General features: G+C 29.6%; 1 protein-coding gene and 1 pseudogene across 1 annotated transcript in view; one reads left to right on the top strand and one right to left on the bottom strand.

Moving 5' to 3' along the window:
- The window catches only part of LOC136976127 (uncharacterized), a 149795-nt gene that overhangs the window by 37685 nt on the left and 86014 nt on the right, over positions 1 to 26096 (bottom strand). The gene's annotated exons all lie outside the window — the stretch shown is intronic.
- Positions 11508 to 14843, top strand: LOC136975988 (cyclin-dependent kinase 1-like; annotated as a pseudogene).

Genomic DNA, 26096 nt, shown 5'->3' with positions numbered 1-26096 from the left:
TATCAGAGGAAAAAGATGAGTTTAAAATATTGCTGTGTAAGAATTTTTTAATCGATATAATTGCTTGTTTTGTCTTGCTATTATGGATGAAATGGAAGCAATTTGCCCTGAAATATTCTTCTCAAATAAAGATTTATCATTAAATAAATCTGGCAAAATTAATGTATTCCAAACTGTATTTTTAGAATGCAAGTTCCCTAAAAACATGTACATTATAATATTATTACTAAACTTACTCTAAAAACATTAAATATTTATTTTTTCTCACGCAGTTGAAAGAAACATTGGTTTTGTATTGCTATATTTAAATTGTATGAAAAGTAGAATCTTCAAACGAAAATAATAGAAAGCTCTTGCCTATTGAAAGTCAACCCTGATTCACATTTGCAAGATAGCTGTTTTATACTGAAAAATTCCACTTTATGCAGATTATGTTAAATCATTGGTACGTAAAAATTTCTGTTTTCAACTTAATATTTTATGTAGCAAATTATTTTGTTTCAAATATTCATTCCATTTTGTGAGAGTCCATTTCATATGATTATAATATGAATAAATATGTAGTAAATAAGACAAACAAAAGGTTTTTCTCAAAAATGGACTGTTCAGCTTACTGAAATTTGGAATGTTTCAGAAGAAAATTCTCAATTAAGCAAACGATATTCTGAATGTCTTTTTGAAATTATTAAACAGAAATTGTAATCACTTTGCGACTCACTGGTAACATTATGCAAAGTAAATATGATGATAAAGTCAATCAGTGAAACCAGAAATTTCTACTAATTAATTGTTTTAACATATCCTTTTAATAATATATAAATCTGAACACTTATTATAGTTATTATTAATTAAAAATCATTTGGTATTGTTTTTATCTGCTACCAACTTGGACAACATAAATTGCATAATGCCATCAATGAAAACACAGGTTATTTGCTCACAATGCAAGTTTATAGTTAATGATTTTAATTATTGAGACTAATAACTTTCTTCATGCTAGCCATGTACTGAGACTGTTAGTTTTTTTTCCATGCTATTTATCCAAATACCAATGATTGAATTCTGATTACAGTAAGCAGTTTTTGTAGTGTATTATAACTTCAACATTTTGGAACCTGCTCATTTTAATAATATTAACCAACTGATTATATTATCTTTGATTAAAATAAGTGGAATGTACTGTATGTATATATAAAAATTTAAACCTCAAGCCTGGATAACAAAGCTGATAACATTCCGATTAGATTACAAATTTGAATGTCATTTATTCCAAGTACTTATTAATTTCAAAACACTAATTTAAAAATATTGAAATTAGAAAATAAAATTTTGTAAATTTTAAAATTGAAGTATTCGGTTGAATAAACACCAGCAATACCAAAAAACTGGAACTGTCATTGAAAATAACAATTACACCTTATTTAATTCCTTTGCTGGAAATATTGAAGTGAGGTGTAATTATCAGTTAAATAACTTATTTTTCTAAAATCTATCAAATTGTATATAAATCCTTACAAATGCCAGTTTATTTATTTTAAAATATAGTTAATATTTACCTTGACAAGCCTCTTATTCATATACCACCCTGTAGGAATACTGTCCAAATAATTGTGTAGATCCATCGTTAAATATTCGAAAACCAAATACAGACGATTTTCTCCCAAATGTACTTCCTGTAAACTGAAAAATGAATATTTGGTTAGATAGACTATATATGCAGGAATAATCATCTATGCAATAAATTTCGTTGAAAGTTAAAGTCTTTTACAGTTCACATTACTTTTTATATTATATATTAGAAGAAAAATTAGCATCAAATTATCTTAGTATCCTAAACACAGTCATTAGATTTTGTTGTTCACATAATTGCAAATTATGATTGCATTTTGCAAGTAAGTATTTTTTAAATAAAGTTATTATAATGAAGATTGGCTATAGAATTTTGCTCCCAAAAAAACTAATATTGTTTTCATCTACATTTAAATAATAGTACTTGTATTCATATTTAAATTTATTTTATTTTAAACTAGATTCTATTGAATTAATTTACAAACAATATTGATAAAATATTAACTTTAAACTGATTTACCGAACAATATTGTCATGATTCAGTTCCTTCAACAGTGAAATTTCTCTTAAGCATGTAGCTGGAACACCTTCATCTTCACTTTCAAATTTTATTTTCTTTAATGCAACTATTTGTCCAGTTCTTCTGTTTCTTCCTTTGTATACCACTCCGTATGCTCCTTTTAAGTTTATATTAATTAATTATTAAAAATGTAATTTATGAATATATATATAAATTAATACAACTTTACCTTCTCCAATCTTCTGTATTTTTACATAATTCTCCATTTCAAATTTCTAATTGTCTTTCTTTTCAAACTAAAAATACAGATATTTTTAATAAATACCATTAATAATGCATACTGCTTTAAATTTATTAAAGAAGAGAATATGAAATCAATGGCTGACTGAACTTAATAATAATGTTGCGTAATTACGCATTAAAAATTTGAAGTAAATTAAAAATAATTCTTATTTTACACAAACTTTTCATCAAAGAAGCTAAGAACTTTTTAAAATTTATTTTGCATTTATCACATTTACTTCTAAATATTAAATCAGTTAAGTAAACTGAAGTCCTTTTTAAATTGGATATGATAATTAAATATGAAAATTTATAAAGGTTTATTTCAACTTCCGACTTTAAATATTAAAAAATGTTAATCTGTATGCATGAATTGTCTCATAATCTGTAATTATTAAATAATGTGCCAAAAGCAACATTTATAATTACTTAAAAATAAAAACTGAGATTTTCTCAAAAATAGTCTTTCTTAACAATAACTATGTAATAATGAATTTCAGAGTTATTTTAATCATTTTAATCTACACATCAATTTTCATTTTTTGATCAATTGTTTCGCCACTATACATTGAAAACATTGAAAAAGTTTTAAATTATTTTTATAGCATCCTTTTAACTATGTTTTGACGATTTTTTAAACTTAATTTGATTATAATATTTATTTCTGAAGCAAAAAGAAATTTATTCAACCTATTATATGTTAATGTATTGCAACAGTAAAAAAAATCTGATCGAAAATTCCATTGGATTTTTTTACGAACAAATTTCTTCATAAAAATCAGTAAATTATTATGAATGATGATTCTTATTTATTTATTCCTATTTTTATCGTGATTTATGTATCAAAATATTTTAAAAATCTTTAAAAAGCAATCAGTCATTAGTTTTTTGAGCTGAAGATAAAAACTGTTCTTGTGCTTATTGCTTTTGTTCTGTTATCTAATTAGTTCCGATACATTGCTCAAGAGCTAGAAGATGATCAAACACTGTCTGTATATTGTCATAATTTTGGCTAGTAAATTTTTTATGGCATTTACTTTGCACGAATTAAATTTTGATAAAGTTTAATGCGGTTGCCTGCATAAGCGAGTTTGCTTATGGCATGCAAAATTGGTCATTGGCATTATTCAGACTAATATATTGGAAACACCAAGAATTATTTAAATAATCATCATGGTGCTTTTTTAAAATACTTTTTTTTCTGTATTTCTAGAAATCTCAATTATACAAAATATTCTAACAAATTACGGATTATGTTCTATTGTTATAAATTAAACTTGATTGTTATTAAATTTAATGTCTTTTAATTGAAGTAGAAAGAACATAAAATTATTGAATTTGCTTCGACTCAAATAAAATCAGATGATAGCAAAATATGAAATTCAGAAATTGTATTAGCAAATACGAATTATTTAAACTCTTGATATTGTTAATATGAAAAGTATTTAATCAGATTTTAATTGCAAAATTATACATACAAGCTGTGAACCTAATATAATATCCAAATAATATTATCACTTAAAAAAAATTAAATTACATTATTGTAATAAATCTTTACAATTTAATTTTTTAAATTTTACTTCAGTTCATTAATATCATTCCGTACCATAAAAAAATAATGTAATAATATTTTCCCCACATAAAATAAAATCTTTAATTCTATCTTCAGTAATGGTACTTTGCTCTAATAGGTTTCCATTCTATTGTAATTTAATACGGAAACAAATTCAAACATTCTAACCTGATAATTTACTAAAATTTTACATTTTAATCTCCTTTTTAGTCACTTTTTATTTCAATGTAGTGAGTGTATAGAGAAACTGTACTCAGGCATGGATAGCTTTATCGGCGAAATTGTCATTTTCCCATTATTTTACATTGTATTTAATCAAATAATTAAATTTTCACACGATCCTTAATTTGTCGATTGAAAAATAAGTTTACAATAATTTATATCTTATTTATTTGTCTGAAGATAATATTTTAAACATTTGCATATAACCTATATGTTATTTTTAAAGACAATACCCTGAAATATAAAAGAAAGCAGAATGGTCTCTATAAGACGAGATTTATCATTACAGTAGAGCATCGCTTATCCGAAACGATTCGGGAATCGAGAGTTGTTCGAATAACGAATCATGTACGAAAAAATATATTAACCTATCCCATGTTGAAATTTTCCCCCGACGCGTAACGAAAGTTTTTTAAAATTAATAATCGTGGCTATTGTACCGTTAAACATTATTGCTTGATAATAATATAGGGTTAAAGTTTACCTAGAAAACCACAACGGCCGCACTCCCGGAATCTCGATAGCATTTGCGATTAAAAATGCAATTTTTTAGTTTTCGTGGGCCTAAGGACGCACGTTCTAACCTAACTTAACCTATTCTATTTCTTAATAAATTACCAATAATGGCTGGTGTATCGTATGGCCGCTATCGATGTCCTCACTGTCGATGTCCGACGTTTATGGCTGTCTGCTCTTGATGTCTGTCCTCGTGTATGGCGGTTGACGTCTGTTGGAGTCGTCCGTTGATGGTCGCCCTTTTTATGTCTGATTGACGGAAGCTGACTAACACATCAGGTGATGTAAAGGTTTAGACGATCGCTTGGTCACTAATGAGTGTTTGGGTTAACGCGACGCAAATCGAACGTTTTGTCAAGTATTATTACCTGATAAAGAGTGTCATCACTCCTAACAAATGGAAGAAGTTTCGATGAGTAGTAATTGTTTAGAGTCAATTCGATCTCCAACCGACTCATCGATGTAGTCATTGAGTGAGACGTGTCATTTCTGATCTTTCTGACTTTTCTGACCTTTGATAAACTAAGTGGAAGTACTCAATAATTAATTCGACTAATTAATAATCTCCCTAAGTCCTGGGATTTTCACATATATAAATTCTATAGGCACTTCACATCACTCGCAAAAAAATTGAATAATTAAATAATTTTCGATTAAAATCGTCTCTTTCTATAAATATTATTCACGAATGCTTAAATAATCATTATTTTAATAAATACGTCATAATTTTAACCCCACACACAAAAAAATAAAGTTTAAACCGATCTTCTACTCGCCATGCTAAACGTAGCGAACGCCATATAAATATTCTAGAATTGCAAGATGGCGGCGCTCGACGTCCGACGTTCACGTTTTGGGCTGCAAACGTCGGCCACGATTTCTCTATTATAACTTCTTTTTAATATAACATAATTAATAAATCCCATATATTGTATAATTACCCGAACAGGTTCCGATTCAACCTGACACACGTCCTGACACAGAGTGCTCAGAAAAAGACCACACGAAACAAGCAAAACTCACCACTCACGATAGGATAAAAAGCCTCATTCAGTATTTCTGGTATGCGAGAAAAGATTGTAGCTCACATGTGGCTTTATACTCCAGAAGAAACAGGAGATGATCGCACAGCGACCGAAGAGACGGCCTTATAGAAGACGACCAATCCGGGAGGACGGAAAAGAGTCACCAAAGCCGGCCTTATAGGAGACGGCCACCGCGAGAAGAGGAGATAGAAACGCCTTCCGGGAGGACTTGGGGAAGCTGGCTACTATTCGGGCGTCGTCGGCAAGGAGCAAATTCCGGAAAATCTCCCGCTGCCGACTCCTCCGAGTGTGGCGCGCACCCCCGATCGAACTCCGATGTTTAGGGTCTGGTCACCGCCAAAGCCTCGTTCGAATATTGGCGCTTCACTAAGTACCCTCTCATGATTGCGCCAGTGCTGCCAGCTAAAACACGCCCACGAACAAAAATAATATTGGAGCACAGCCTACAATAAGAATAGCTTAGTTATTTGCTCTGAAAACGTGTGTCGATTCCTGAAGCGGTTTGCACATAGTCCTCACTAGGAGCGCTGATGATTGAACTATTCGATCAAGTGATCAATGCTAATTCTGTTGCAAAGACGATATTGATTTTAGGCAATAGCAAATTATTGATTTTTTTTAATTAAGATTTCGCCCGGATTTCTGCAGAACAATCTAAAACAATAGACATGTTATCAATAATTATCTAGATAGTTTAATGCAATAATAATTAATAGGATAGATGTACTGTACCTATTCTGGCCACATTAAGAGAATTTTCAACTTTAAAGAAATATTTTTATATTCTTACATTTTTTAAAGCAATGAAACAGTAAAAATAATGCAAAAACATGTTCTCTTTTACTTTATTACATTAATATTTATTTATTTTGATATTTTATAAACAAAATTTAAATTTTTTAAAAATATTACAAAAATCACCAGTTTTCACCATGCCCTGTATCAGTTCTGGCTCACTTGTGTACAAGTTGTAGCCACCTCATGTTTACAGAGGTGACAATTTTATTATTTTTCGTGATAAAGGTTTAGTATTTGAAGTTTTGGGTCAACGATTCTCCCGAATATATGTGTCGTTCACAGTTCTCTTTTTCAATTCTGGTTTATAATCTGATTCCAGAAAGTGTGTATTGCAGACAACTGACCAGTCACTTGGCTTCCAAAATTTTGAACTGTTTTCATCTGTAAATTTTAAAAATAGATAGTATAACAAATGGATTTACTGTATAAAGTTTAAAATGCAACTGCAATCTAGCCTAATCTCATTGCAGTTAGGGGTCGTGCAAAAACCGTGCTTGTCCTTATTATGGGGGAGTATATGTATTTAATTTTATTTGTTTTTAAAAAGCTGAAATTAAGCGCTTTTCAAATACACCCATGTGGTTTTTAGCAATGTCTTTCTCCGTTTTTAAAATATCCGAGAAATTCAATAAAAGGAAGCCTTGCTATGCAAAACGTTTTAACAGCATGTTCATCGAGTTATTTACTTAGAGAAATATTAATTTTTTCAGATTTTATAAAAATATTTAATATTAAAAAATGTTAACTAAATATCGCGCCGGATATGTGAGACCAATTCGACTCACGTAAAGTTAATTACGGAGTATTAAATATATCTTTCCTTTTCTGCTGACAGTTTTTATCCATTTTAAACGTAAATTCTCTTCCACGGGATATTCGTGAAAACTTGCTTTATCCCTTTTTTCGATTTGTTTGATATACAAAATGGCACAGAGCAATTAACCATTTTAAATCAAACCTTTTAAAAATTCACCAGTATCTTAATATAAAGTATTTTCGAAATTTTAATTTTTTAAAATCTATCATAAGCATGTCTTTGCAACAGAATTAGCATTGATCACTTGATCGAATAGTTCAATCATCAGCGCTCCTAGTGAGGACTATGTGCAAACCGCTTCAGGAATCGACACACGTTTTCAGAGCAAATAACTAAGCTATTCTTATTGTAGGCTGTGCTCCAATATTATTTTTGTTCGTGGGCGTGTTTTAGCTGGCAGCACTGGCGCAATCATGAGAGGGTACTTAGTGAAGCGCCAATATTCGAACGAGGCTTTGGCGGTGACCAGACCCTAAACACCGGAGTTCGATCGGGGGTGCGCGCCACACTCGGAGGAGTCGGCAGCGGGAGATTTTCCGGAATTTGCTCCTTGCCGACGACGCCCGAATAGTAGCCAGCTTCCCCAAGTCCTCCCGGAAGGCGTTTCTATCTCCTCTTCTCGCGGTGGCCGTCTCCTATAAGGCCGGCTTTGGTGACTCTTTTCCGTCCTCCCGGATTGGTCGTCTTCTATAAGGCCGTCTCTTCGGTCGCTGTGCGATCATCTCCTGTTTCTTCTGGAGTATAAAGCCACATGTGAGCTACAATCTTTTCTCGCATACCAGAAATACTGAATGAGGCTTTTTATCCTATCGTGAGTGGTGAGTTTTGCTTGTTTCGTGTGGTCTTTTTCTGAGCACTCTGTGTCAGGACGTGTGTCAGGTTGAATCGGAACCTGTTCGGGTAATTATACAATATATGGGATTTATTAATTATGTTATATTAAAAAGAAGTTATAATAGAGAAATCGTGGCCGACGTTTGCAGCCCAAAACGTGAACGTCGGACGTCGAGCGCCGCCATCTTGCAATTCTAGAATATTTATATGGCGTTCGCTACGTTTAGCATGGCGAGTAGAAGATCGGTTTAAACTTTATTTTTTTGTGTGTGGGGTTAAAATTATGACGTATTTATTAAAATAATGATTATTTAAGCATTCGTGAATAATATTTATAGAAAGAGACGATTTTAATCGAAAATTATTTAATTATTGAATTTTTTTGCAAGTGATGTGAAGTGCCTATAGAATTTATATATGTGAAAATCCCAGGACTTAGGGAGATTATTAATTAGTCGAATTAATTATTGAGTACTTCCACTTAGTTTATCAAAGGTCAGAAAAGTCAGAAAGATCAGAAATGACACGTCTCACTCAATGACTACATCGATGAGTCGGTTGGAGATCGAATTGACTCTAAACAATTACTACTCATCGAAACTTCTTCCATTTGTTAGGAGTGATGACACTCTTTATCAGATAATAATACTTGACAAAACGTTCGATTTGCGTCGCGTTAACCCAAACACTCATTAGTGACCAAGCGATCGTCTAAACCTTTACATCACCTGATGTGTTAGTCAGCTTCCGTCAATCAAACATAAAAAGGGCGACCATCAACGGACGACTCCAACAGACGTCAACCGCCATACACGAGGACAGACATCAAGAGCAGACAGCCATAAACGTCGGACATCGACAGTGTGGACATCGATAGCGGCCATACGATACAGCAGCCATTATTGGTAATTTATTAAGAAATAGAATAGGTTAAGTTAGGTTAGAACGTGCGTCCTTAGGCCCACGAAAACTAAAAAATTGCATTTTTAATCGCAAATGCTATCGAGATTCCGGGAGTGCGGCCGTTGTGGTTTTCTAGGTAAACTTTAACCCTATATTATTATCAAGCAATAATTTTTAACGGTACAATAGCCACGATTATTATTTTAAAAAACTTTCGTTACGCGACGGGGAAAAATTTCAACATGGGATAGGTTAATATATTTTTTCGTACATGATTCGTTATTCGAACAACTCTCGATTCCCGAATTGTTTCGGATAAGCGATGCTCTACTGTAATGATAAATCTCGTCTTACATAGACCATTCTGCTTTCTTTTATATTTCAGGGTATTGTCTTTAGAAATAACATAGTTATATGCAAATGTTTAAAATATTATCTTCAAACAAATAAATAAGATACAAATTATTGTAAACTCATTTTTCAATCAACAAATTAAGGATCGTGTGAAAATTTAATTATTTGATTAAATACAATGTAAAATAATGGGAAAATGACAATTTCGCCGATAAAGCTATCCATGCCTGAGTACAGTTTCTCTATACACTCACTACATTGAAATAAAAAGTGACTAAAAAGGAGATTAAAATGTAAAATTTTAGTAAATTATCAGGTTAGAATGTTTGAATTTGTTTCCGTATTAAATTACAATAGAATGGAAACCTATTAGAGCAAAGTACCATTACTGAAGATAGAATTAAAGATTTTATTTTATGTGGGGAAAATATTATTACATTATTTTTTTATGGTACGGAATGATATTAATGAACTGAAGTAAAATTTAAAAAATTAAATTGTAAAGATTTATTACAATAATGTAATTTAATTTTTTTTAAGTGATAATATTATTTGGATATTATATTAGGTTCACAGCTTGTATGTATAATTTTGCAATTAAAATCTGATTAAATACTTTTCATATTAACAATATCAAAAGTTTAAATAATTCGTATTTGCTAATACAATTTCTGAATTTCATATTTTGCTATCATCTGATTTTATTTGAGTCGAAGCAAATTCAATAATTTTATGTTCTTTCTACTTCAATTAAAATACATTAAATTTAATAACAATCAAGTTTAATTTATAACAATAGAACATAATCCGTAATTTGTTAGAATATTTTGTATAATTGAGATTTCTAGAAATACAGAAAAAAAAGTATTTTAAAAAAGCACCATGATGATTAGTTAAATAATTCTTGGTGTTTCCAATATATTAGTCTGAATAATGCCAATGACCAATTTTGCATGCCATAAGCAAACTCGCTTATGCAGGCAACCGCATTAAACTTTATCAAAATTTAATTCGTGCAAAGTAAATGCCATAAAAAATTTACTAGCCAAAATTATGACAATATACAGACAGTGTTTGATCATCTTCTAGCTCTTGAGCAATGTATCGGAACTAATTAGATAACAGAACAAAAGCAATAAGCACAAGAACAGTTTTTATCTTCAGCTCAAAAAACTAATGACTGATTGCTTTTTAAAGATTTTTAAAATATTTTGATACATAAATCACGATAAAAATAGGAATAAATAAATAAGAATCATCATTCATAATAATTTACTGATTTTTATGAAGAAATTTGTTCGTAAAAAAATCCAATGGAATTTTCGATCAGATTTTTTTTACTGTTGCAATACATTAACATATAATAGGTTGAATAAATTTCTTTTTGCTTCAGAAATAAATATTATAATCAAATTAAGTTTAAAAAATCGTCAAAACATAGTTAAAAGGATGCTATAAAAATAATTTAAAACTTTTTCAATGTTTTCAATGTATAGTGGCGAAACAATTGATCAAAAAATGAAAATTGATGTGTAGATTAAAATGATTAAAATAACTCTGAAATTCATTATTACATAGTTATTGTTAAGAAAGACTATTTTTGAGAAAATCTCAGTTTTTATTTTTAAGTAATTATAAATGTTGCTTTTGGCACATTATTTAATAATTACAGATTATGAGACAATTCATGCATACAGATTAACATTTTTTAATATTTAAAGTCGGAAGTTGAAATAAACCTTTATAAATTTTCATATTTAATTATCATATCCAATTTAAAAAGGACTTCAGTTTACTTAACTGATTTAATATTTAGAAGTAAATGTGATAAATGCAAAATAAATTTTAAAAAGTTCTTAGCTTCTTTGATGAAAAGTTTGTGTAAAATAAGAATTATTTTTAATTTACTTCAAATTTTTAATGCGTAATTACGCAACATTATTATTAAGTTCAGTCAGCCATTGATTTCATATTCTCTTCTTTAATAAATTTAAAGCAGTATGCATTATTAATGGTATTTATTAAAAATATCTGTATTTTTAGTTTGAAAAGAAAGACAATTAGAAATTTGAAATGGAGAATTATGTAAAAATACAGAAGATTGGAGAAGGTAAAGTTGTATTAATTTATATATATATTCATAAATTACATTTTTAATAATTAATTAATATAAACTTAAAAGGAGCATACGGAGTGGTATACAAAGGAAGAAACAAAATAACTGGGCAAATAGTTGCAATAAAGAAAATAAAATTTGAAAGTGAAGAAGAAGGTGTTCCAGCTACATGCTTAAGAGAAATTTCACTGTTGAAGGAACTGAATCATGACAATATTGTTCGGTAAATCAGTTTAAAGTTAATATTTTATCAATATTGTTTGTAAATTAATTCAATAGAATCTAGTTTAAAATAAAATAAATTTAAATATGAATACAAGTACTATTATTCGAATGTAGATGAAAACAATATTAGTTTTTTTGGGAGCAAAATTCTATAGCCAATCTTCATTATAAAAACTTTATTTAAAAAATACTTACTTGCAAAATGCAATCATAATTTGCAATTATGTGAACAACAAAATCTAATGACTGTGTTTAGGATACTAAGATAATTTGATGCTAATTTTTCTTCTAATATATAATATAAAAAGTAATGTGAACTGTAAAAAAATTTAACTTTTAACGAAATTTTATTTTTCAGATAAACTTATTTATCTTTTGATTATTACTGTACATTCACTTATTTAATTTAATTGTGAATATGGTTAGTAAAATTAAAATAATAAATAAAAGTATTAATATATTAAACATTTCTACAGTTTAAATTGTATGGGGGAAAATAATATTAATTTCATTTCTGTATACAGTACATAGATGATTATTTCTGCATATATAGTCTATCTAACCAAATATTCATTTTTCAGTTTACAGGATGTACTTATGGGAGAAAATCGTCTGTATTTGGTTTTTGAATATTTAATGGAGGATCTAAGACATCATTTGAACAGTCTTACTCCAGGGTGGTGTATAAGTAAGATGCTTGTCAAGGTGAATATTAACTATATTTTAAAATGAAGAAACTGGCATTTTTTAGGATTTATACACAATTTGACTTACTGTAATCAGAATTCAGTCATTGGTATTTGGATAAATAGCGTGAAAAGAAAACTAACAGTCTCAGTACATGGCTAGCATGAAGAAAGTTATTAGTCTCAATAATTAAAATCATTAACTATAAACTTGCATTGTGAGCAAATAACCTGTGTTTTCATTGATGGCATTATGCAATTTATGTTGTCCAAGTTGGTAGCAGATAAAAACAATACCAAATGATTTTTAATTAATAAAAACTATAATAAGTGTTCAGATTTATACATTATTAAAAGGATATGTTAAAACAATTAATTAGTAGAAATTCTGGTTTCATGAATTGACTTTATTATTATATTTACTTTGCATAATGTTACCAGTGAGTCGCAAAGTGATTACAATTTCTGTTTAATAATTTCAAAAAGACATTCAGAATATCGTTTGCTTAATTGAGAATTTTCTTCTGAAACATTCCAAATTTCAGTAAGCTGAACAATCCATTTTTGAGAAAAACCTTTTGTTTGTCTTATTTACTACATATTTATTCATATTATAATCATATGAAATGGACTCTACAAAATGGAATGAATATTTGAAACAAAATAATTTGCTACATAAAATATTAAGTTGAAAACAGAAATTTTTACGTACCAATGATTTAACATAATCTGCATAAAGTGGAATTTTTCAGTATAAAACAGCTATCTTGCAAATGTGAATCAGGGTTGACTTTCAATAGGCAAGAGCTTTCTATTATTTTCGTTTGAAGATTCTACTTTTCATACAATTTAAATATAGCAATACAAAACCGATGTTTCTTTCAACTGCGTGAGAAAAAATAAATATTTAATGTTTTTAGAGTAAGTTTAGTAACAGTATTGTACATGTTTTTAGGGAACTTGCATTCTAAAAATACAGTTTGGAATACATTAATTTTGCCAGATTTATTTAATGATAAATCTTTATTTGAGAAGAATATTTCAGGGCAAATTGCTACCATTTCATCCATAATAGCAAGACAAAACAAGCAATTATATCGATTAAAAAATTCTTACACAGCAATATTTTAAACTCATCTTTTTCCTCTGATATATAAAAACTTGCATTATAGTTTTTAATTTTCAACCGGAATACAGTAAAAATTTTGTTGGGCTGAGTGTCAAAAAGCATTATGGCTTAAATACACTCAATACTTTTTCCCTAAATACTAATTTCAGCACAGAATATTAGATTGTCGTATCGACACGCAATATATACCATAAATATGATTTGTATATTGATCTCTTCCAAATATAAAATATATATATATGTATAGATTGTTTCCTGTGTTTGTTTAGTTGCTCTGTTAACATTAATTTCTAAGAAATAATGCCAGAATTTTATCAACTTATTTGAGAAATATTAGATGCAGTTTTATGATTTGCAGAATAAGTTGAATGTTTATATTAATTAGTTATTTAACTTAATATTAATTTGCATATAAATTTTACTCAATAATGAAGCTAATTGAAAAATATTTTTTGTTTTATCCCGTTAAGAACTTTCTGCATCAGATTTTACAAGCTATATTATATTGCCATCGACGTCGAATTCTTCATCGTGATTTGAAACCAGAGAATTTACTAATTGACAGGGAGAGAGGAATAATCAAGATTGCAGACTTTGGTTTGGCTCGAGCATTTGCTATTCCTGTAAAAGTATATACACACGAAATTACTACACTTTGGTATAGAGCACCTGAAATTCTTTTGGGATCGCGTCGTTACTCTACTCCTACAGATATATGGAGCATTGGATGTATTTTTTTTGAAATGGCTCATAAGGAGGCCACTTTTTCATGGTGATTCAGAAATTGATCAGCTTTTCCACATATTTAGGTAAAATTTTAAATTCCTGATATTTTTAAACAATTGTTTGAATTATTTGAAAAATTATTATTTTTTTCAGTACTTTAGGTACTCCAACTGAAGATATATGGCCTGGAGTTTCTCAGTTGCCTGACTATAAGCCTACTTTTCCCAGCTGGAAAGAAAATATACTTGAGACAAATGTATCTCAACTAGATGATAGTGGCATTGATTTACTTCAGGTCAGTAGATATTTATTATGAGTAAGAGAAGAAATTTCCCTATTGTAATAATGATATTTTTTCCCACAGAAAATGCTTGTTTACAATCCGACACAACGTATCTCAGCTCAAGCGGCTTTAACACACAGTTATTTTGATGATTTAGAACCCTTCAAGTGTGAAGTAGTGTAAGATTCGAAATAAAAGTTGTATTAAATTTGTGCATAGTATTTTGCTTTGGTTTTTTTATTATTATATACATATGATTTAATTTTCGAATTATGTTTATTTTATTTGAAATAAAGTAATTTCTATTCTTAATAAATTCTATAAAGCACCATTTTCTACATACTAGTAGTAGTGGTTTGACACACATTAATCACAAAAATTAATTTTTATAAATATTTTGTTCTGTTTATAAAACATTAAATTTTTCAGTTCCAAAACTGATTGGGCCACAAAATTAGTTTTTTGAGTATATATTTTTTTAAATAAAAATTTCTTTTTTATAATACTTGAATTAGTTAAGTAAGAAATACGATTGGTTGGTTTTTTGATACAAATTAAATTTTAAAATATTATACGTTATAATTTAATTCAATGCTAGGATCGGTCACATAAGGTTTTATTATTACGTGCGACTGTGACAGAAATTATTCTGTTTCTTCTCGAATGTAAAAGTCGTTGGATAGCCGAATTGCTGCGGTAAATAATTTTAGTTTCGATATTCTCGATAACTTTTCTATTTTGATTTATTTTAAAGTTAACGGAGAAATATGAAAAGAAGATTGACGATTTGGTCGTTAATTCTTTTATTGTCGTCATCAATTACACAATAATAAAAAGAATATATATAATAAAAATATAACACATGGCCGACGGTAATACATTGTATAAGTATAAAAAAACAACGTTTAACAAATTACTTTGCTTTTCGTTTATTCTTCCGTCGTTCGCTACCAGTTGACCAGTCCACATTTCCACAAATACGAAGGCGACCTTTCTTTATAGGCTACTGCCGACGTAACAAAATGTAAAATAGGTAAAACGTCCTCTGGAGCTATCGCCACTTTCCGTAAAAATTACAATTTAAGTAAATAAAAATATAACACATGGCCGACGGTAATACATTGCCTATAAAGAAAGGTCGCCTTCGTATTTGTGGAAATGTGGACTGGTCAACTGGTAGCGAACGACGGAAGAATAAACGAAAAGAAAAGTAATTTGTTAAACGTTGTTTTTTTATACTTATACAATATATATAATGTTTAGAGAGATAAATTGTGGATCAAAGCATTATAAATTTACTAAAGTTCATAAGATCGATTGATATGTACTTCCAAGTAACTGTATAATCGATGGACCATCGCAATGTGGAAAGACTACGCTAGTATGAAAAATTATTCGTTGTAAAATTTATGAAAAATCATTGAAGTAAATCTTACGGTGTTATTCTGTATATTTGCCGTTTGTACGCGACGAAAAAGATATTACATTCATTACGGCTTACCCGAATCCGAGCAAGAATGGGATTTAATAATAATTGATGATTTGATGCACGAACTCGGTTCAAAAATTGCATTCCCGTTTACGACAGAGTCTCGCCATTATAATGTAAGCGTGATCCTGATAATGTAAAATTTGTTTCCAAAAAATAGAGTTGAGACATATAACTTTAAATACGCATTATTTGATTTTGTTTAGAAATAATCGCGACGAAAGTCAAGTAGCAACGGCAAGCTTTTGTCGGCAAATGTTACTTTTTTATGAATGCGTATAAAAAAGCGACAGAAAAGGAATTTGGTTATTTATTATTGGATTTTCATCCTAAAACAAACTTTCGGTGCGGGATTCGTGTTTTTCGGATGAACGAGGTATTTTTTAGATATACTTGCCGATAAAATGAAGAACGTAAAAAAATATTATTATATGTTGGCGCTTTTCGCCAAAACTGTTACTTCTTAACGAAGAGCAATATTGAAAGAAGTTACTTCTGATCAAGTTAAGGTTTTGTGTGAAATATGTGATAATTTGCGAATGGAAATATACCTGCCGATGTTCATTAGTTACGAAAATATAAAAAATAATCAGGAAATTAAGTGAAAAACACGTTCCTTTAAATACCTAAAAAAATTTTGGTTAATCAATGTAGTGGATTCCTATCTCTTCTACTGGCGCCGTTATTGTCGATGGCAGGAGGACTAATTAGTAAAGTAATAGGAAAAAGAATTTAATCGCAAAGCAAATGGCTTTAGTTACTCCCGAATTGTTAGCAGAATTTTAAAGAAAACCTGAAATAATAATTGGTAATAATCTCGAAGAATTACTCGATAGTACCGGTTTATCGGACGATAGTTAAAGTCAAATTGTTAAGCCAATTGATTTCAAGATATCAGAGAAGAGTTCATATTGTTTGACGTGTTTATTATATAATGAACTAATTATTGTTGATGTTTTTACGTAATATGTGTGAACAGAAGTTTGGAAAAATCTGTGATCATAAGCGACACTAAGATGCTGGCTGAACGAGTGCTAGATGGACCAATTATTATTAGCAATGATAGGTGAAATTTTACCAATTTATATTCTTGTGTACCATCGTGGTGGCGGTCGCGACTATACGTGCTCCCGGAGGGGAGCCGCCGGCACGTTGCCGATTGTTTAACGTCACCGGTTATTGATTCGCCGTAGCTCTTAAACACACGTATCAACAACTAGTATGTATATATAACGTGATCGAGTGATGTCGACATCGGGTCACGTAACAGGGTTCGTGTGCATTCGCCGCCCAGAATGCACCTTAACATAATATAGAAAATGCATTAAAATGTTATGCGTTTTCTGAAAATTATATTCAAAAGAAGGTATATTTAATAAACATAATTTAAAAAACTCATATTACCTTAAACTGTATAATTACCAAAATTTTCTTCGTGATTTTATCAGAAGACTTGAAAATATGCTTTGTGACGTCTTTCATACTCCACGCCATAGTGCAAAGGGTAATTCACAAAATTATTGTAATGTTATTCATGTATAATAATTAAACGGAATAATAAATTATCTTGTATTCTGGAATACTATTTCTTCACGAATGCGAAATAAGCTCACCACCTAATTTTGTGGAGATACTTTAGTTTTGGGCTGATGTCGTGGGCTTCTTCAATATTATTTTTGTGGGTGTGCCTGTTTTAGCTGGCAGCACTGGCACGACAATGAGAGGAAACTTAACCTCTTAACAGTGAGGGACGTAAATAGACGTTCAAGGCAATCGAGTGGCAGTGGTGAGGGACGTCTATAGACGTTAAAAAATTCTTATAAAATACCTGGACCATTTCGTGAAGTCGTAGAATTTTCACGAGTAGTTGGGTTCTCCAACTTTGTTTTGGCATATCCTTTAGTTCTCGAGAAATTACAATAAAAAAGAGAAAATTAAAATAAATATGAAATTTTAGACGGCCATCTATCGACATAAATCGAATTTAAATTTTCCGCCGTCATCCGATTGGTTAAAAAAATTAATATTCCTAGTTGGCTCGCGTCAGAAAAAAGTAGGTGTGCCTTCTGTAAATGACGCTATCGCGAGAACACCGATGCATCCCGAAAAAGTAAACAGCCTACGTCATTAGTCTGACGGTCCTTGTCTGACCTAATTTTTATAAAATCAACATTAGAGTAAGCTGTAGTAAGACGTAGTAGTTTATAGTAAAACGGTCTTCGCTAATATTCATAGTACTTTGTAAAGCTTGGATTTCAATTTAATAAGTATTATTTAGTTCAGAAACATTATAAATACATCATTAAGTAGGAGAATAACGAAAAACTTTATTTTTTAGTATAATACAATTTACAAAATCGAAAGTTCGTATATCGTAATATTATAAAAAACTACATCGAAACATACAAAGTCACCTAATTTACTTAAATTCAGTTCATTATACAACTGTAGATACTCTTGCCTTCCTCAGTTTCCTCAAACAATATTCGAGATCTTCAATTAATCCTATAAATATTTAAGCGTCATTACTATTCGAATGATATATTATTATATCGAGCTGAATTTTACATAATTTGTAACTGTAATTACAAATATAACTGAAAAATATTTTCGACATAAACCCTAGGCCATAATTATCAAAACAAAATCCTTCAAGTATAAATTTTTCTGATCGAGTAATATGTAATAATAGTTTTATCTATTACTCTTGCCATATTCTACTTTCTATGTTCACATCCATTTAGTTTCATGTAATTACACTTTAAATGTAAAAAAATCTACCAACAAATTAATTTGCTAATAAAGGGACTATTTGCTAATTAAAGTTTGTATTCTTCTTTGACGTAGTTCTACGTTTTAGCACTAAATTGGTAGACATGTCTAAACAACACGCTTATAAACACTAAAAACCATAAATGTTTCGAAATTAGAACTAGATAATTATATGCAGAAATAAATTAGTAAACCTATAATACATGCCTTCATTTACATCCAAACAAAGATCAGTTCTCGCAAATTGTCGAAAATAAATTATTTTCAACTTTTCTTTTTGTAAAGTAGCATATTCTGAAAAACAAGTTCTATATTCAGAGTAAAATTTCCACCTTTTATCCGTTAAAAACAACGCAAAATGTATGGATCCACGTAATAAAAAAATTATCGCAGTGAACTTCGAAAAAACGAGAAACAGAGAAAGATTAAACCGCACTGTACGAAATCTGGCAAGAACTGATCATATACAATAGACAAAACGAAAATGCTCTTGTCCAATGTCATCACGTGACAAAAAGTTTCTAAATAAACGCTAAAAGTTTTAAAGAATTCTTCCGCAAAACCCGATGAATTTAATTAATACACAATAACTAAATCTGTTTAATAAAGATTAATAATTTTCCATTATAATTATGCAAATTAGATATAAAAAAGTTCATTGCGCAAATTCTCCCGCGAACCATGGATGACTCTTACATCACCTGGATTGAAGTTTTCCTAAAAAATACTAAAAATTTTATATATAATTACAGTCAAACCTGTTTTTATGCGGGGATAGGGACCGCATTAAAAAGACGCATTAAAAAAAATCGCACGAAAACTTTACGAATGGCTGTAAAAAATAGTTTTCGCAACACAATTAAAAAATATTTTTTCTATGCGGTCAACAGGGACCGCATAAAAAAAGTCTCACATAGAAAATAACTCAAAACCGTACGAAATAGAATTTATTGACAACAGATGTCAGCACTTGACTGCATCGTCTGGTCTATCTTCTGTTTTACATATTTTTGTCCAGGTGGTGTTTTGTTGACTTAAAAAGTAAATTATTTCATTTTTCGCATATTCATGCAATAATATTACTATAATAAGTGCATTTATGCTATAATAAGTTTATTTAGCTATAATAAGTCAACGTGAGACATGACGAATCGCACGAGACTAGTCGCCAACTATACCGCACAAATTAAAAATTAGCATTAAAAAAATCGCACAAATAAAAATCGCACATAAAAAGAGCGCATAAAAACAGGTTTGACTGTATTTTACTAATCCAGTCAAATTTAAATAATATAAAATGTCTAGATCTGTTTAATAAAGATTAGTAATGTACTATCACTCATATGCAAATTAGATATGACAAAGATCAATGTGGGAAAATTCCCGCCAAGATAAAAATAGCTTTCGGTCACGTGATCACCAAGAAATACGAAGAAATATGACTACAGTTTAATATTTGTGTACATATTAATAAATTTTAACTAATGTCATCGTTCAAAATGTAATGTTTCTGTAAAAATTAGTAAAATGTAACAAAATTCATCAAAGAAGACAGAATAATTTTCAGCTTATAAAAACTCTACAATAAATGATTATTTCTTCGAAAGACGTCGATATGCACGAATAAATAATAAATATGTAATAATGCTTTTATTCATTTTAAGTGGATATTGTAAAAATTAAGCTTTTTAATTTGTTTGGCTTTTATATTTTGGTTTCCGAATATTTTACTGTGAAATTCCATTTAGTAAACAGAAACAAAGAACAAGCTATTAATTATAAACAGGACAATAGAATAATTTTTACGTAAATTGAGTGTAAATACAGAAAAAAAACGAATTATATCAAAGATGGGACGAATAAGCTGACATCCCTCGAACAGAGCTCATATACTCATTGTCATTTTCAGCCTGGTTCCCACTTCGACTGTTTTATCTTGGTAAAAAGTTAATTTTTTAAAATAAAAGTACTTTGTTCTTAGTGAAGAAAGATAAAAGTATCGAAATATAATATTCACACACACAAAAATATTCATGTATGTCCATATTAGAAATGTATATTTTTTTCCGATATTAGAAATAATATCACGAGAAAAACATTAGATATATGAAATACGGCCATAAACAATTTCTTTCTGTCAAATAAATTACGGATTAAACAGGTTTATTTAGAAAAATTCAATCGCGAATAACTGACTTTAAATATACAGAGGATACAGTATGCTTGTTATGTGATAGTATCTGCGTTTACAAATTAACAGAATTTTCCGTTTTTTTACACATTATTATGCTATAATCTAGGAAACTATGTTTAATACACAAGACATACTACAGAAAGGGTAAGAAAGGAACGTCAGTCATTGTAACTAATGTATTATTGAAAGTTTCATTCATATAGATAATTAATTTTATCAAGATACATTTCTCCAGAAGAAAATTATCGATATTTCTCGTAAATATAAGTAAATTTTATTATAATTTAGATAAAAACTCATTTTTTCCCCACGCATGGTTTCTTTCCCCTCCTCTTACTCCTATACTTGGAACATTCCATTTCATAATTTGATGTAATAATAACGTTTAAAATGATTCTAAATAAAATATTGACACTTAAAGTAGGTTAATATAGGCCTATATTGTCACGAGTCTCAGGTGTATTCATAAAAATGTAATAATCTATACAATAATACTTTCTCACATGCTCCATGTGTTAAAGTTTGCAGCTGTAATTGAAGGTAATATATAAAGAAACAAAATGTTTATATTATCAATAGTTATAAAAGATATCTTATTTTCACGTAGAAAAACAAAATAAGACAGAAGAAACAGACAATCACACGATATCTCTATCCAGGACATTCTATAATTGATTTCAAATTTCTAATGTCGACATACATGAATATTTTTGTGTGTGTGAATATTATATTTCGATACTTTTATCTTTCTTCACTAAGAACAAAGTACTTTTATTTTGAAAAATTAACTTTTTACCAAGATAAAACAGTCGAAGTGGGAACCAGGCTGAAAATGACAATGAGTATATGAGCTCTGTTCGAGGAATGTCAGCTTATTCGTCCCATCTTTGATATAATTCGTTTTTTCTGTATTTACACTCAATTTACGTAAAAATTATTCTATTGTCCTGTTTATAATTAATAGCTTGTCTTTGTTTCTGTTTACTAAATGGAATTTCACAGTAAAATATTCGGAAACTAAAATATAAAAGCCAAACAAATTAAAAAGCTTAATTTTTACAATATCCACTTAAAATGAATAAAAGCATTATTACATATTTATTATTTATTCGTGCATATCGACGTCTTTCGAAGAAATAATCATTTATTGTAGAGTTTTTATAAGCTGAAAATTATTCTGTCTTCTTTGATGAATTTTGTTACATTTTACTAATTTTTACAGAAACATTACATTTTGAACGATGACATTAGTTAAAATTTATTAATATGTACACAAATATTAAACTGTAGTCATATTTCTTCGTATTTCTTGGTGATCACGTGACCGAAAGCTATTTTTATCTTGGCGGGAATTTTCCCACATTGATCTTTGTCATATCTAATTTGCATATGAGTGATAGTACATTACTAATCTTTATTAAACAGATCTAGACATTTTATATTATTTAAATTTGACTGGATTAGTAAAATAATTATATATAAAATTTTTAGTATTTTTTAGGAAAACTTCAATCCAGGTGATGTAAGAGTCATCCATGGTTCGCGGGAGAATTTGCGCAATGAACTTTTTTATATCTAATTTGCATAATTATAATGGAAAATTATTAATCTTTATTAAACAGATTTAGTTATTGTGTATTAATTAAATTCATCGGTTTTTGTGGAAGAATTCTTTAAAACTTTTAGCGTTTATTTAGAAACTTTTTGTCACGTGATGACATTGGACAAGAGCATTTTCGTTTTGTCTATTGTATATGATCAGTTCTTGCCAGATTTCGTACAGTGCGGTTTAATCTTTCTCTGTTTCTCGTTTTTTCGAAGTTCACTGCGATAATTTTTTATTATGTGGATTGATAGATTTTGCGTTGATTGCGATGGATATTTTAAGGCGTAAAGTTTACTGTGAATTAGTTCTAAATTCAGAAAGAAAAGTTGAAAATAATTTATTTTTCGACAATTTGGGATAACTGACCTTTGGATATAACATATGGATATAAATGAAGGTATGTGTTATTGGGCTACTAATTTATTTGCGTTTATGTGTATTGTTGTACTGTAACTTAGTTTGTTTTACTATGTTAGAGAAAGTAGGTCACACATTGGATTTCTGACATAAAACTGTCAGCTTTTTCAGAGTGAAGCGGACCCTCTCAGTGAAGTGTTTTAGGGAAGTTATGCTTTCATTTCTGATGCATGCCAATGATGAAAATTGTTTTTAAAATTAAATATCGATCAATGACGATAACATATGTTATAAATGTGAAAATGAATATAAAAATATTTCTACATTTCTTTATTGTTTTGTTGTTTCTTAAAGATTAATTCATTTAAATTTATTATATGTCAAGTAAGTTTATTTACAAAATGCTAATATTTTAATCCGCTTTAATATTTCCGTGTAAATTTGAACAACAAATTTTAAAATTTTAAATAAAAGTTATACTGAAATTTTCTTTTATTTACAATGATTACGTCACTTCTACAGAAAGTAGAACACGAGACGACCTTCACTCACATTTCAGTCTGGGGGGAAAGGCCGCCAGTTGTAGTCATAACAACCTTTACGTCTTCTATTGTTGTGGATGAAATTCGTTAACTGTCAATTACATTTTCTTGAATTTGATTCGCAGGTTGGAAAAAATCGTCATGACTTAAATGCCTAAAACTTTAAAAAATTATATAAAATTGAAAATAAATTCAAAAGTTTTGAAAAAATCGTATCGGATGGAAAATCAAAAAAGAATTTAATATAAATTTGAAAAAAAAATTTTTAGCAAAAAATTACCGCGAAAAAAATTCATATATAAAAAAATTATGTGACAATAAAGAACGATTTTTTCTTTAAAAGACGTAACTGTTTAAAAATTTTTTTTCCTAAACGGAAACGAGAAAAACGCGTGGGAAAATTCTTAAAAAATTTCCCACGGTTTATCTCCACAACTAACTGGTAGCGCCGAGTCCGACTGTTCCACTGTTAAGAGGTTTCTTACGCGCAAATTTTTGAACGAGTCTTTAAATCCCATCGTGAGTGGTAAGTTTTGCTTGTTTTGTGTGCAAGGATATTACTTCTTGGTTTTTAAATTCAGATCTTTGTTTTTCGACCTTCGCTTGGATTCTAGGTTGTTTTATTCTAATTTTGTTAAAATATGGTTTTTTATTTTTTAAAATATATGCTTTTACATATACAGTAGAGTCTGGATTATCTAACCTAAACGGGTGGACAAAACGTTGAATAAGCAAAAATGTCGGATCATAGGGAAGAATTAAGAAAAAGTTTATTAAACATCAAACTACGCCATACCTTTAAAAATTAAGCATATTAATTGTATTTTACATGAAATCCACAGAAGAAAACGATACATAGTAATGTTATACAGTCATTTCTAGTATGAACATTGGTTCTTTATACCATTTAGTAGTTCCATATTTGTATGGTAAATTACACAGAATCTGATGACAGATGATTCTGTGCTTGACGGTAACTCTTTGATATCTGCTTCACTATCATGGACTGATTGCATTCTCATGTGATCTGATTCATAGTCACTGTCAGGAAGAAAAATGTCGTCATTGGAGAAATTGTCATCTTTCTCCAAATGTTCTGAAGATAAATTCTCATGAGCAACAGGTTAATGATATGATGTCTTTTTATATTTATTGAATTAAAAGATATCTGGGACATCTTTTAATTCAATAAATATAAAACGACTTAAATAATGAAGAAGTTTAGATTTTAGAAACAAACGAAACGCATGGTACTGTATTCGCTGAATTTTGAATTGCGTAGGGTTAAAACACTGATATATACTTAAGCAACTGCTCAAGCTGTGAAAACATATCCTGCTATTGCGACACAAACAGCAACATCTTATATCCAGCTACTTAAAAGTCTGGTGTCTTACGTGTATTTTGAAATAAACACAGAAATTTTAATAACACTGGGGTTGATTTAACTATTGAATTATCAAAGAACAGGTTGCTTGCTAAACAAACGATCAGTAGGAAAAATGTTAGCTGTTCGATGTATGAACCCGAACTAATTACAGATGCAGTACAAGGAGTTTGCCACGAATGGTATAATAAACGACAAGTAGAGCATAAAGATTGTGCAGTACTGTTAATGGAAGAGAAGAACAGAGTAGCCGTGAAATAACATTATTACCTAATTTACACAGTAAGTGCTGTGTAAAATAGTGTCTGTAATATAACAGCATGAATTTACTATGATAAAGTATTTATAATTACATTTTAATCACGAATTTTTCTGGGTAATTTAGCTGGGGTTCTAAAATCCCCATTTGGGCTTTTTCTTATCCAGGCCCAAGTTTTTCATATTTCGCGAGTGGCAAACTATTTGTGTGGTGTTTTTCCGAGCACTGTGTGTCAGGATGTCTTTCGGGCTGAATCAGAACCAAAATTTCGATAGTTTTTATATAAATGTCGTGGGGATTGGGCCGATATGTAAACGAAGTGAGCAGGAAATCGACAAAAGGAGGCGGGAGTTGATCTAATAGGGTTGAGCCCTCGCGGGGGTTGAATTGTCATGAAATTATCACTATGAATCGTCTATATTCAGAACAAGTGGGCCTAGTCAGTGGGACCAGTGAGCGAAACGAACCATTTAACCACGGGTTTCCAAACATTACTAATTCTCACAGCTACTGTTGTCAGTATTACTATTTGTGGATTTAATATCACGCGCGCATATGTACGTAAATTGAAATAAATAATAACTACAGAACTTTATTAAAAATTAAGAAAATACTTTACAAATATCTTTTATTTTGGGAAACAGTTAGATAGTCATCCAAGTTTTAGATTTTTGGAGAAAATGGGAACTCCGTTTTAAAGTAAATAAATTTCGGAGCTATTGCTTACTCTCCTGGCTTCAGTTTGAATCGTTTAATGCAAGTAAAATATTTTTTAAATTGTGATTTTTTTAATTGCTTAGAAGTAACGTGGGTCGGATTCGGCACGCGGGCCGTAGTTTAGATATTGATATTCCTGCTCTTCTCCATGAAACTAAATCACTTTTTTTACAT

This window comes from Centruroides vittatus, unplaced genomic scaffold, assembly GCF_030686945.1.
Source record: "Centruroides vittatus isolate TY-2023 unplaced genomic scaffold, ASM3068694v2 contig_1109, whole genome shotgun sequence".
Lineage (NCBI taxonomy): Eukaryota > Metazoa > Arthropoda > Arachnida > Scorpiones > Buthidae > Centruroides > Centruroides vittatus.
This window is presented reverse-complemented; position numbering and strand designations above follow the sequence as displayed.